The sequence below is a fragment of the Halichoerus grypus genome, chromosome 7 (genome assembly GCF_964656455.1).
Source record: "Halichoerus grypus chromosome 7, mHalGry1.hap1.1, whole genome shotgun sequence".
NCBI classification, from domain to species: domain Eukaryota; kingdom Metazoa; phylum Chordata; class Mammalia; order Carnivora; family Phocidae; genus Halichoerus; species Halichoerus grypus.
In genome coordinates this window covers 82781908-82793262 of record NC_135718.1, presented here as the reverse complement: position 1 = coordinate 82793262, position 11355 = coordinate 82781908, and the positions used below count along the sequence as shown (strand labels likewise).

The following is an 11355-nucleotide window of genomic DNA, read 5'->3' as shown; positions in this document are numbered from 1 at the left end:
AGACGTGTATTCATGAAATTTACAGTGAAAAGTTAATTCATTGTTATGGATGTTTTCTCCTTTATTTAGATATAGAGATTTATAAAGATTTCATCTTCAGCGATAGTGTTTGTGGACCATCAGGTTACCCCAGAGGTATCCCTATTCAGTAGGAAAAAAGCTATTTTTTGGTGTATCAGGCCTGGATGAGGTGAAATATTTAAAGAGTGACTTGTGTAGCCAGGAATAGCATGAGATGGGTTCATATTTGGGTTTATCAGGGTGGGAACTAAGTATTTTTTCTAGTACCGTAACTAAATCACAAAGATTTATTCTTTCTATATTGACAATCCTAAAGAATTGTTTTCTTTTAAAATTTGAAGTTTTACATAAACCTTGTTTGTCATATCTCTCAGACTGCTTTAAATTATTTTAACAACCCATCTGAGGATTTATCTTCAGGGTTAAATATATATATCATATTTCATTTTCCCAACAGTGAAATTGAATTTGTAGGAGAAGCTGTGCAGAAACCAGAAATGGTCTGATTTTGGCTTTGACTTTCTGTAGATCAAGTTTTCTTTTGCTGTCAATGCAATGAAAAATGACCTTTAATCAGTGACTTCCAGCAAGTGATGCAGGCAGGCTGGGTCTGAGGACCCAGAGGGGGTCCCACAGGATCAGCCAAGAGGGTCCCTGGCTATGTGCAGGATAGAAATCAACTGCAATCCAGGAAGGAATGAGAATAGAGTTTATCGAAGGTATAGAGAGACAACAGGTACAGACAGAGTGTTTGGGAGACTGAGGAAGGGAGAAAGAGTCTTGTCTTTGCTCTCAGGGTCTGGGAATTTTATTGAGGATTGTGGTCTGGTGTATGTGTCCTCTCAGGCATCCAGGGACCGGTTAGAACAAGGACAAGTGTCCAGGTCCTCCGTAAGTCACTTATTCCCTGGAGCCAGGGGTCTTGGAGCTGAGATGTCTAGCATCGGTGGCCTGGATTACGCACATGGTAGTTAGGTCTGGTCACTCCTTAGATGTTATCTGTTGTGCTGGAAGACTCTGAGGAAATCATTACCTCCATGTCCCTTACAAGGAGGACATACATTATTTGTAGTATGAGACATGTGTAAGGTGGGAGTGTAGGTCCTAGCAAAAACAGAAAACAGGAAAAGGAGCCAAAAGCGGAATTTCATGGAATTTTTAAATGTCCCTATCTCACAAGTAGTGAGATAACATACACATACTTTTTGGATATCAGTTTAAAATTTACGTGTTTTTTAATATAATTTACAAAAACTTATAATTCATCTCAGCTTTGATGTTTCAAGGACAGAGGTTTCTAAGCTTGTTAAAAGTTTTAAAATTATAAATAGTATAAGCCATTTCGGGAAACTACTAGGAATAATTCTCAAGATCACAATCCTGCTGTCCCGTTTCCTCCAAACTTAGCTAAGTATCAGTGGGTGTATTTGTGAAACAGTGTGCCGATGAACACACTCACATTTTAATACTGGCTTCCATAGATGCAATGACCAAATGCCTACAAAAGGGTGGGTGTAACATGGTGATTCTCGGGGCATCGGTGGCTGCCCAAGGGGGACGCTGGATGTTTTCACAGTAAGTGGGCTTTTTAACACCCACAAACAACAGTATGAGGATGGTGACACATGCAGCCTGCACCCAGCCTTCTTATGCCCATTTATCTCAATGTGCACAACTTCGTCCTTCAGTGGTGGGATGCCATTGTGACCAAAAGTTAGCCTTGAAACAGTAGGCTTAGTATGCAAGGCTGAGAGAAGCCGGGGCATTCTGATTCCTACCAATTGCATTTCATGTGTCGTAACCATGAATTTGGCAAGGCCTTATTGGGGCATATGTTGAATTAATTGGGCTGCCTCATGCTGCTTAATTAAAGCCTGAGGAATTGTGATTAGTTGCACGGAAGGAATGGCATAGCTGGGTATACTGTGCTTTTTCTTGTTTCTTAACCACCTAAAGATTTCATCTTTAGCGATACTGTTTGTGAAGCATCAGGTTACCCCAGAGGTATCCCTATTCAGTAGGAGAAAAGCTAACAAGCCCAAAGGATTTTACCATGAATCTGTTCATTAGACAAGACACAGTTCACACATCAGTTGCAATGTGGATTTCAGCCCAAACTTCCTACAGAGATCAAAGCAGAGGCATTTGTCTTTCCACATTGCACATTACATTTTGAGACTTGAAGCCCAGTACTTAAAAAGATTTTGCTTATCTGTCCTTTCTGTACCATTTTAAAAGCCTTACAGGTAGGATAAATCTGAGTTAACTTGTTAAATGCAAATATGGCATATGTCATTTGTATTTAAATGACTTTAACATCCTGCAATATTACCTAGAGGTTTGCCTTCCAAATGGGTATGAAGAATATTTTAATGAAGTCAGCTACAAGTAAAAACTAATCTTAAGAGACTGTGTAAATTGGCTTAATGCATTAAACTCTATGGAAACATTGATTTAAAAAAAAGGTGGGGGGGAGGAAAATTTTGTCTGACCAATCCATTAATGCTTTAAAATTCTGTTTCTTTTAGTCAAACATGTTAGCCAGTAATTTTTTTTCAATTTTATTTCTTCTCCAGAATAATGTGGGGATCATGTCTTTGTTCACGAGGCAATCCCTTCTTTGCTTATGAGCATCTCTCTCTCCCCTTTCTAGCCCTCCTTACACCCGTTCCTTCTCTTCTCTATCACCTTTGCTGACTTAGTGAGCAAGTAGAAATAATCCAATTGCAACCCCTTATTTTAGCCCCGTGGGAACAGGGGCTCCTCTAAACCTGCACTGGTAGCAGCCTCTGGCTTCTCTTCAGATGTGGCCGAGGCACAATATTGCCTCTACTCTCGGGGCCAGCATTGCTCCGTTTGTGCTTTGGACCTCACCGTGCTCCCACTCAGAAAGTTCGCACCTGCCAAGATTTCTTAGCTTTCCAGCACCCTCCATTTCTCCCCTTCTATTGGTGGATTGTTTGCATTGGCCTAAAAATAAGTACTAGTAACCATCTTTTAAAAATTGATTACATCCCTCTTTAGCTCTTATGCAGCTCTTTTCTTCCTCCTAGCAACTGAGTAAAAAAGGTGTGTACTTGCTGTCTCCCTGTCCTCAGGTCTCCTTCTATCCCCGATTTACTCCAGCCAGGTTTCTACCACCGGGTGGAATTAAGGTTGTGTAAGTGCCCCATCTGCCAAATCAAGTGACTACCCCGCAGCCGTCACCTTATGCTGACCACACCCTGTCCCTCGAGATGCTTTCCTAGCTTCTGACACACCTCTGCAGTCTCTTTTCCTTTTCCCCTTCAGAGCCCAGGATTTGATTCTTGACCTTTCTCTTTTCTCTTCAGTATTACTTGCTAGGATAGATGTTGTCCTAGGTATTAAGCAGCTTCTATATGTTTATTATTTCTGTGTTCACAATCCAAATACGGACTGGTCTCCAGAGGTTCACATCCTACGTTGCACTTCTTGGTTGATCTATCCTCTTGAATATTCAATAGTTATACCAAACTTACGTTGTATCGTTGTGCTAGATTTCCCCTTCCTGCCCAAACCAAGCCTCGCCTCACCAAGTCTTTCCAACCTAGTTGTTGCTGCATTATTCACCCAATTGTTTATCTCACAAATTGAGGACTTATGGGGCGCCTGGGTGGCTCAGTCGTTAAGCGTCTGCCTTTGGCTCAGGTCATGATCCCAGGGTCCTGGGATCAAGCCCCGCATTGGGCTCCCTGCTCTGCGGGGGGCCTGCTTCTCCCTCTCCCACTCCCCCTGCTTGTGTTCCCTCTCTCGCTGTGTCTCTCTCTGTCAAATAAAGAAATAAAATCTTAAAAAAAAAAAAAAAAAAGGAAAAAAAACAAAAACAAACCAAGGACTTAGAAATCATCTCTAATTCTTCTGTGTATTTCATATCCTGCATCCTATTTATCTACCAGTCCCATATTGGATCTACTTCTCAAACATACCCCAAATCTAGCCATTGTACTTTTTTGGTCTTATAAACTGTTGAGGTTTAATCAGGGCCACTGTGTACCGTTGTTCATGTTGTACACAGCAGTTTTGATTTCCAGCCACCAGCATCTCTCACACAGATACTACAATAATTTTCCCTACTTCCCCATCTCCATTCCTACTCACGTAAACAGTTGCCTATGAAATACCAAAGGTGAGCCTTTCAAAACAAAATAAAGCAAACAAAAGGAACAGATTCTGTCATTACCATGCATAAAACCAAACAATGGCTGCTCTAAGTTTTAGACTACATTTCTTATAAAATTTCACATGATCCCATGTCCTATAGACTCCACCTACCCCTTTGCACCTCATTTCATACCACTTGCCTCCTTATACCATATACCAGACTCCTGAAAAATTGGTAGTTCCTGATGAAGGGCTTTTATTTGCTATTTGCTCTACTGGAAATTAATGAGTCCTTTGCATTCAAATTCCTGCTCAAATGTCATTTCCTCCAAGAAATTCTTTATGTTAATATAATTAAAAATACCATTCCCATCCAATGAATAGTTTTTTGTTTTTTGTTTTTTTTTCATGTTCTCATTGTTCCTAGTGGGTGGGAGTCTGCCTTGTGTGAACGGCAGTCTCAGTCCTTGGATCCCCCACCAGGGGATTTACTTGGGGGTCTGGGTTGTAATAAAGACAGCCAGAGGGAAGTGGCAAGGGCAAAGCAGTGTATCTCAAGGTGGGAGAGCGGGAGGGCTCCTGGGGGTGGAGCCCGCCCTAGGCTGCTGTGGGATTGGATATTATGGGGTCTCTCTGGGCTGGGAGGAGCTGTGATGGGCAGGGGGGTGGTCTCTACTGGAGGTGCTTCTGATCCTTTGGGGGACCCCTCCCACAGATTGGAAGGGGAAGGTTTTGACTTTACAAGGTTTGTACCAGAACCGTCCTGGCAACCTTTCTCCACAGTGGGGGGCTGTACGCACCATGCACATGCACTGTGATGAGTCTGGGGGTTACCCTGGGACAGAGGTGGAAGGCAGAGCACCTGCCCCTACACCTGTCAACCCCGGGGTCTTGAAGCCATGAGGTCAGGATGTTGTGCCCCCAGGCTTCCAGTGTGTGATCTATTTATCACCACCTTGGCCTCCAGCTCTTGTCTCTGCCACCCCCCTTCAAGGACTTCAAGGACACGGGGCTCCTCCTGGGGCAGTTCATTCCACTGCTCTCCTCCACCTTCCACCTAACATTAGTTCTGCATGGAATTATAGGATTTCTTTGCCTGATTATGTACTGCTAATCTCCCCTGGAATGTAAGCTCCCTGAGGGCAATGACCCCGCTGTCTTGCTCACCACCATCTTCCTCCTCAATTATGACTATTCAGGACACATCATAGGCATTCAGACACCAGGTGTTACGTCATTTTATTAATGGCCCTTTCCCCTCATTTTAGAATGTGATCAGGTTTCCCAGTCGTTAAACAATTCTCTGTTCGGCCTTACTCAGTTAGTCTCACCCTCACTTTTTTTTTTTTTTTAATGGCAGATGTTACTGATCAGTTATATATTCGCTGTTTCCTTTTCCTTATCTCACACACTTCCTGATTCCCTTATGCACGCAAACGTGCACACACGTGCACACACGCACACATACATTTATATCAAGGGAAATTTATAAGGGTAGGGAATATAAAACTTTTAAATTCTGATGTGAAGTTATAAAGTGACCATGGTTTTTCCATGAAGCCCTATGGCATAATTTTTCCAATTCTTCTACTCTTGGTTTCATGGTAAATTTCAAAATTACTTCAAAAATAATTTTTCTTGGTGCTCATGCTATTGCATCCTCCTGGCTCTGTTTCCTCTGGGCCTGACATCTTTCAGTCTTATTAATTCTGTCCCTGCTCCCTTCCTGTGCTCACTCCCAAGCTGGCCACAGCGTGCAGGTGAGGTCTCAGGCTTCTGCCCCTGGCTCTCCGACGAGGACCAAGGCTGCACGCACTCCGTCCTTGTTGGTACGGCTCATATGCAGCGTCTCCCGCTGTTTCCTCATACGCCACTCCTGCATTTCTCAAAGCATTTCTTTACTATCTGCACACATCTCAGAAATTGAATCTTCCAGAATTGTGTGTTGAGAATCGTATTAGAATCTCTATCCTCTTCTGTCCTTCCTTTGCCATCTGGTCCTGTCTGTGGCCCATTTACACTGAGACTCTGCTCTCTTCTCTCTACTAATACTAATCTAGCTCCAGTTTTCCATAAACTCATAATCTATTTCTTCCTCAAACTCTGTGTAGAAACAAGTCCAATTTTCTAAAATACCGCGATTGTCGTATCCCGATCCTTCCTGATAACCGATAGCAAATTCTGACGATGAACAGATTAAATCTAAGCCATTCTATTCTCAAGTTATCTCAAAATCCAGTTATATTTTACCTCTCCAAATGGAACTGCTAACCTCTGGGGTGTATTGCAGGCAACACGATGAATCGGGATGCTTCAAGCTGTCTAGCTCAATTTCTCTGGTCGGTACCCAGGGCATGAGATGTAGGATGGGCTACGCTGTTTCTAAAACAACTTGAATTTGAAATTTTATTATTCACAGTGTTCTTGATATAGCAAGATTAAGATCTAGAAATATCATTTATTTTTTGCACAAGCCTATCAAGAGTTCAAGTCCCATAAACTTCACAAAGCTTTCCCTATTTATGAAAAGTCACAGAACCGGTTTGGTTCTCTTTATCATGTATTATGACATATAATTATTTCCTCATATATTGTTTTTTTGTTGGTTTGTTTCTGTATGTAATACGTTTTTCCAAAAGATACTTTGAGAAGAGATCTTCTTTTATACTTTGCTTATATGTCTAGTGTTGACCAAGTAGCAGAGGATTATAAACCGCTGTTCAATTGAACTGATTCTCTTTGCCTTAAATCTGTAACTCACCATTCCACTGACAGCTTGCTACTAGATGAGACACCTTGCCCTTATTACAAAGGTTTCCAAATGATGCTATGGGTCCAGGCTCCCAGATGCTGCTGGAATTGGAGCCCTGAACTCTCTAAACCACAGTCCCTAGAAAAGAGCATCTTCCAAAACCCTCACTTAAAAGCGACATTAATTTTGTAACTATTACCACATAAAAAATCAGGGGAAAGGGTTGATCCTTCCTGGAAAAACCTACCCTGGGAGGCACCATTTCTTGGTGTGGGAAATAACTACTGGTCCTGGACCACCTATAAATAGATTTTTAAAGATTAATTTCAGTTAGTGAAACATTCCTATTTATTGAGCTTATGCATTTCTTTCATATATTGTAAAATCTTAAAACTGTAATAAATACATTTTTGTGTATGCACTAACAAGCATGGTGCTTTCAAAGGAGAATCATGTATAAAATCAATGCTTAGATATAAAAGCTGATAAAAAATGAAGACAGATAAAAGAAATTCAGACTAATAATTATTTTGTGTAATTTTCTGTCCAAATTACAAATTTTATTTCAAATTTAATATTCTTAGCTAATCACTGAAATAGCATATTTTCATGGTTGACTACATTGCAATGTGCAATTTGCTTGACTTCAAATACATAATATACTGTTTGAACCATTATGTACTTAACTCAGTGAACCAAATAGTGAAATGGTTTAATTTTTGCACATTCTACAAATGGAGCCACAGACTTTATTGATCAATCAGCAAACTTTAGTGGTTCACTTTAATGTTCATTGCTGAATGAGCTATATACTTTACAAGAATAGCTTTATATGTTTCTGGGATTTAGCTGCAAACTCTCCTAGCCAAAATAAATACCTTAGTGGTTCACTGGCAAAGCCTGTTTCCTTGTTGTTACCTCTGAATTTACTGGTAAAGCTACATTCTCCATGTAACTCGATTCCTGTATCAATTAGTAATTTGATGCAAATGAAATTATATGCATGAATGAATTCAAGACTTAGGTAGTGACATTTTAGGAGACATGAGGGTCAAAATACATAGTTAAAAAAATGACAACAGGGAATAGGTGTTACCCAGTTTGGCTGTTTGGAAAAAAAAAATTCTTTTTACCAAATAATTGATTTGGGTGAATTCTAATTAAATGCTCTCTCTCTCCCCCCGCTCTCTCTGTGTCTCTCCCTTCCATTGAATTGTTTATAACACATTTAGATGCAACCTACAAGTTAGATGAGTCTATAAATACTTGAAACTTCATGATAGTTGAAAATCAAACATCTATCATGGTCCTCAATATTTATACTTTAATCTTTTTTGCCTTATTAAATGAAATGTCCTCATACCTCTCTCACACTTTCTGTTCTGTCCAAGCATGAATTGGCAAACATCCATTTGTGTTCTAATAGATTTCTTCCCTGTTTCACTGAATACTGGTTGAAATTATATACTTACTGAAAATTATGAAGGTCACTGGAAATTATGAAAAATAACTTATTGAAGATAATTATAAATTATTAGTGGGTCTCCTGACTTTGGTATATAGAAAATTTTGATTTCTCAATAGACTCATTTTAACTAGTTTTAACAATATTTTAGAGAATTTTTTAGTGACTGAACTTCAATAGTCTACTCATTTCTATAGTTCTATGTATCTGAGTGTGTGTGTGTTCCTTTGACTTTAAATTATTCTTCTTTTTAGATGGCTTTAACTGCTTCTGAAAATATAGGGAAAATTTTTCCCTCAAATGTTAAGGCTAAATTGCCATAGATTCTTATAGCTTCATATCCCTTGGTTCTTGGTTTTACTATCACTCCAGTGATATTTTAGACTCCTCCATGTTACTTTTAATAGCTAATTAATGTCCCCTTTTCTGAATTATTGTATTTTTAAAATTGTTTTTACCTACAAAAAATATTTTTCTTTCTAATGAAAGAACTAAAGTTGTAGAAGTATATAAGTCCTACTGTTAGGTCCAATATTTTATAACTTTGAAAAGTTAATGTAAATAAGAATGAAATATTATAAAAGAAAGAAGTAGGTGAATAGTCCTTTTTTTTCCAGCCCCTTTTTCTCCAAAGGTAGAATTAAATCTAGGCCAAAGAGATGTAGCAGTTGTTGATTTATTGAACAAAGAGTGTTCTGATGTGTTAATGCTTTTTGTTTGCACTCCTTTTTGTGTAGGTCCTAACATGCTTGCCTGGTAAAATGCACGTTTGTTGGTATCTGGCTGTGTTGGGAATTTCACTGAAACTCTCTGTAACAGTCTCACCAATCCAAGGAGAGGAAATGTTACCTAGTAGTTAGACTTTCTTTGTGGAACAAATATCATTTGGATGATTTCACAAAGTGAAAAAAATATGTAACAAATAAAAGTCTAGTTGCTTGTGAATGATCCTTGTTATCAAAAATATTGTTTTGAGAACTTCTTCATCCTCTTTTTGTCGTCTTACTCAATGCATATGACCAGAAATATACCAAGTTCTTTCTGGGTAAAAGGTTTTTGTTTGTTTTTTGGTTTTTGTTTTTGTTTTTTTTTTAGATTTATTTATTTATTTTAGAGAGAGAGCACCCAAGTGGGAGGGACAGAGAGAGAGGGAGAGAGAATCTGAAGCAGACTTCGTGCTGAGCGAGGAGTCTGCTGGGGGGCTTAATGCAGGTCTCAATCTCATGACCTTGAGGTTGCAACCTGAGCTGAAACCAAGAGTCCACTGCTTAACCCACGGTGCCACCCACACACCCCAGTTTCTGGGTAAAAGTTTTAAGAACCAGTACCAGACTTTCCTCTGCTTTAGCAAAGAAGTCTTGGAAGACAGACTTTTCCTCCACCTGTAATTCTTAATTACATTAATTTTCCAAATAAAACTGGGGAAATCTGAACAAGATCTGTGGATTGCAGACATTGCTAGTGTACATTATCACTGTAAGTTTTGCCAGTTTCTGTCATTGGGGGAAACAGGAGTCTATATTATTTTTTACAACTGCATGTGAATATTCGATTATCTCAATAAAATTATCCCAATAAAATAAAAATAAGATAACTTCAAACCTATGGATTATAAATATTGCCTAGTGAGCAATATATACTTGTAACATTGGTAATTTAATGATATTTCTGATGTGCATAAAAACAGATCATGTAGCAAAACACACCTGTAAGAATTTACTTAAATTTCTGAGGTCCTTTTGATATTTACATTTATTTCTTTACAAGTGTTTGATTATAAAAGATTTTAATAAGATTATTGTGCTTGTTCTAAGGAGAGTAAGAAAAATCTTTAAAATCCACATTCATTTTTTCCTTAGACTCTAGAGATACCATAACAAGCTATCCATATATCCTTGCAGCAGTAGATTCTTAGGGTTAGCTAATAAAAGAAGGGAGAAAAAGATTTAAGATTATGCCCAGAATCTTTTGTTTCAAGCATTAAGTAGAAAAGCAAATATAAACCAGAATTTCCTTCTGTCAAATATCAGCATTTCTTTTAAATTATGATCAAAAACGAAAAAAAAAAAGACCATTATGTCTGTAGGTGATTAATTGGCTTATATTTATGCATATAATACGTCTAGAATTACAGCATAGTATCTCCATGAGTTTCCTCAAAGACACAGTATGTTCCATTTAAATTTAACATGGAAATATAGACACAGTATTACCACTATGTCAGGAAGTTGTGAGTGGCACATCTATAATGCAAAAATCAGAATGCTGCATTTATATGAAAATTATTATAGATGGAATATTCAGTAGATACTGTTTGACAGTGCATTTTTTTCTTTTAGAAAAATAACCATATAAATAGATTATTTTTAGGGCTTCAGAGGAGCAGAATAAAATCAATCATAATATTTGATTTAGGAAGTGCTGTTATCATTGATCATACATGGGCTGTCTCTATTTCATGTGTTCCATTTTTATTTAATAATTTAAAATAATACGGTAAACGCCATAGAATCACTGCCCAGCCCAAGAACTTGAGCATACCTAAAATGTACACTTCTCTATGTATTTTTACATTGTATTTTCCTCTTAACACTTCGAAAAGTAACTGCTATTCTTAAAAAAAAAATCACATAAATATGTTTAAGGAAACAAAATCTTGCTTGGTTTTGCCTGACTCTGAACTGTGTAAAATGGGTCTTGTCCCATATGTTATCTTTCTGATATTTCATCTTGTCAGCAAAATATTTTAAAATTGTACCATACCACATATAAGTATAGTTCATTCATTTTCACTATGGTGTGTAGCTGAATGACAAACATGCCTCGCCTACGTTTCCATTCTTCTGTGATCTGGAAGGTTAGTTGTATTCACTTGTTTGTGCTGTTACCATCCAGGTGCCCATGGATATGATAGTAATGATACTCTATCAACCTTGGAGTGGTTAAGTCTTTTCCTTACTGATTTGAATTTTATAGTCATTATTTGCTGGCTTAT

At 38.3% G+C, this 11355-nt stretch overlaps 1 protein-coding gene across 3 annotated transcripts in view; it reads left to right on the top strand.

Moving 5' to 3' along the window:
* The window catches only part of PCDH15 (protocadherin related 15), a 1707782-nt gene that overhangs the window by 360329 nt on the left and 1336098 nt on the right, over positions 1–11355 (top strand). The window lies entirely within an intron of this gene.